Source organism: Delphinus delphis, chromosome 19, assembly GCF_949987515.2.
Source record: "Delphinus delphis chromosome 19, mDelDel1.2, whole genome shotgun sequence".
Taxonomy (NCBI): domain Eukaryota; kingdom Metazoa; phylum Chordata; class Mammalia; order Artiodactyla; family Delphinidae; genus Delphinus; species Delphinus delphis.
This window is the reverse complement of record NC_082701.1, coordinates 45,502,889-45,506,132: the sequence shown is the minus strand read 5'-3', so window position 1 is coordinate 45,506,132 and position 3,244 is coordinate 45,502,889. Positions and strand designations below refer to the sequence as shown.

Here is a 3,244-nt window from a genome sequence, read left to right as displayed (position 1 = left end):
CACCTCATTAATACAACAGTAGACATGTTTATAACTCTCATCACTTAGGAAATTCCAAGGGTTTTAGGGGCTTTGTGCCAGGAATGGGGATGAACACCAACTACATACTTCTTATTATAAATCACAATATCACAATTTCCTATTGGTTCTGTTTCTCTGGGGTGCCTGACCACAAGGCACCTCCCTGGGTCTGGCCTCTTTTCCTGTTCAGGTTCTTATTTGATCCCAGATAACAGGCTGCCTTAAAGAAAGAAAATTTAAAAAAAAAAAGCAAAATATTCATTTTTCACTGCTGTGAATTCACCAGAAACAGGAGGAGAACCTTGTAATGCTTAGGGATTCCAGCAACTACTTTACACTATTTTGTGTCTTCCAGTGAGAGGAAGGTTATCTTGATAGCATTTTGTTTGGTTGTTTGTTTGGTCGTTTTTATGGTGATGACTCTTTTCTTTCTCTCTTTATAAATTTTATTCAATAAATAAAAATTGTATATATTTAAGGGGTCCAACATGGTGATTTGATATATACATAGTGAAATGACTACAGTCAAGTTAATTAACATACATCTCCTCACACAGTCACTGTTTTGTGTGTGTGATGAGTGTACCTGAAAAATATGAGATGCTTCAGGAATTTGGGTCTCATCCTTGCACAGGGGCCCTGTTCATCTCCTCTGTATTTTTCTAATTTTAGCAGATGTGCCGCCAAAGGGAGCATTTGATAGCATTCGTTTTGTGTCGTATCTCTCTTCATTCTTTAGGATGTTTCTAGGATACAGAAACATCTGGGCTTGCAGAGCTGGAATTTTTCTTGAAAACTTTGATTTTTTTTTTTTTTTTTTTTTTTTGCGGTACGCGCGGGCCTCTCACTGTTGTGGCCTCTCCCGTTGCGGAGCACAGGCTCCGGACACGCAGGCTCCGAGGCCATGGCTCACGGGCCCAGCCACTCTGCGGCATGTGGGATCTTCCCGGACCGGGGCACGAACCCGTGTCCCCTGCACTGGCAGGCAGACTCTCAACCACTGCGCCACCAGGGAAGCCCGAAAACTTTGATTTTTTAAAAACATCAAGCCTGAGGACTTCCCTGGTGGTCCAGTGGTTAAGACCATGCTTCCAATGCAGGGGACGCACGTTCGATCCCCGGTCGGGGAACTAAGGTCCCACATGGCCCATGGCACGGCCAAAAAAATTAAAAGACCAAGCTGGGTTCATCTGTAATGACAGTTTGTCTTGTAACCTAACTGCCTTTATTTTATCAGTTGTGTAAGGATGCTCTTCATTTTGCTGTTTAGCAAGGTCAGATTGGGCAGCTTTCAGGTGCAAAATTGGCGCCTCGTTCTTGAAAATCGAAAGTAAAGCCTTGCTGACCACATTGAACGATGTGGGATTTGGGTTTTCATCGGCTGCTATTTCCCTGATGGACACATTGACTTACTCAATCCCAAACCCTTAGAGCAAAACTATCAGATGTTAATTCTCTCCAGCAGCGTCTCCAGCAATATCCAGAGATGGGCTTTCATAGCTGGGCTGCTTAGGGTGAGTCTATTAATTGATTATAGGAGCTGTGTGAACTCCTCGGAGGAATATTTGCATTTCAGAGGCAGGGTTCAAGTTCAAGCCATCCTTCTCTTCCCTCGTCCTCTTCTCCAGACTGAAAAGGGGCTCTTTAAGGACAGGACCCCCTCTTGTTTATCTTTGCATTTCCCCAGCCCCTCATGAAAAGCCTGATGATCAAGAAATACCCATTAAATAGAATCAATGGAATCTGACCACCTGTATTCATTAGGACTCTTTACATTACAAACAACAATTCCATCTAAAGGCACTACTTAAATAATAAAGAGACTATTTTGGCTCACGTAACTGAACAGTGTGGGTAGATTTTTAAATCTGGCTTGATCTAGTCTTCAAATAACGTGACCAGGAACCTGGGTTTTCTCTTACCAACCTTCCTGGCTCTCCTTCCTTGATGCTAGCTCCATTCTCAGGCCTGCTCTCCCCCATGGTTTGCCAGGTGGAAATAACCATCCCCCAGAGCTGGAGCCAGGCTCTTGCCTATCCAGCAGGTGAGTCTACTCAGGCAATTTCCACACAGGACGATGGAGGCTTGAGATTCCTGGAAGCTCCAGCAAACGTCTCTGGCTATCTGATTGCCTTTGGCTGGCAACTGCCCACACCTGAACCATGTACTACGGCCAAGAGGATGAGACCTCCTGACGGGATCCCACCCAGTGTGCTGAGAATGAAAGAGCAGTGAACCTCTAACAGAAAATTAAGATCATTTTGGTGGGAGAAGAGGGAATGGGTGTCAGGAAAACAACCAGAAACCCCCACCAGCTCCTCTGTGGGTGAAGGTGGCGGTCTGGAGCAGCAATTCCTTTGTGGATGCAGTTCACGCCTCTCTCGAAGGCTCTTTGGCCCCTTGACGCCGGAACAGCTTCAGGCAAGAGAGTCAGAGACCACATAGCCTTGGAGGGGATGAGGAAAGGCTTGACTTTCCCCCTCTCACAGGTGCCCCCAATGCTTGCCAGGTTTCAGCAGCCTGTGAAGACTTCTCTTTGCCTTTCCCTCAACCACTAGACCCCTAATTCTGAGGCAGTTTGCATACCTCTGATAATATCTGCTGGCCTCAACTTCATGCACAGGGGGGAGTTTTTCTGTTCTTAGGAAAAGACCCATCAGTCTGAGTCTTGTAGACCTGGGACTCAATTTTATTTGCATAAGTGAGATAGTCATTGCTTTGAAAACTTCTGTAGCACTTCCCGAATAAACAAAGGTGCCATGCCTGCTCTGCTAAGCTTCACCCCTGTGACATGGGGATTGAGAGTGAGGCCTCTGACAGGGAAAGGCTGCCCCCAGTTAAAGGAGGCTAAAAAGACATGACAACCAAACGCAATGCACGGACCAGGGGGGAAAAATACAGAGCTCAAAAGGACATTCATGAGGCAATTGACAAATCTGCATATGGACTGTAGATTAGATAATAGTATTGATTATTTTGACAATCGTACTCAGGTTATGTAAGAGAACGTCTTTGTTCGTAGGAAATACACATGGAAGTCTTTAGGGGTAAAAGGAGCAGGATAGGATGTCTGTAACTTTTGAATTGTTCAGGAGGAAAAAACCATAAATATATACATATATAAAGAGCAAATGAATAATAATGCAAATGAGACAACATGCTAAAAATTGGGGAATCTAGGTAAAGGATTATGGAAGGTCTAACTGCCTGGGTTTGAATCCTG

The 3,244-nt window shown here is 44.7% G+C and overlaps 1 non-coding gene across 1 annotated transcript; it reads right to left on the bottom strand.

Moving 5' to 3' along the window:
- Positions 1–610: 610 nt before the first annotated feature.
- LOC132415601 (U6 spliceosomal RNA) lies at positions 611–715 on the bottom strand. Its single transcript, XR_009517323.1, has one exon. It is a non-coding gene; the product is annotated as a U6 spliceosomal RNA (small nuclear RNA).
- Between the last annotated feature and the right edge of the window lie 2,529 nt (positions 716–3,244).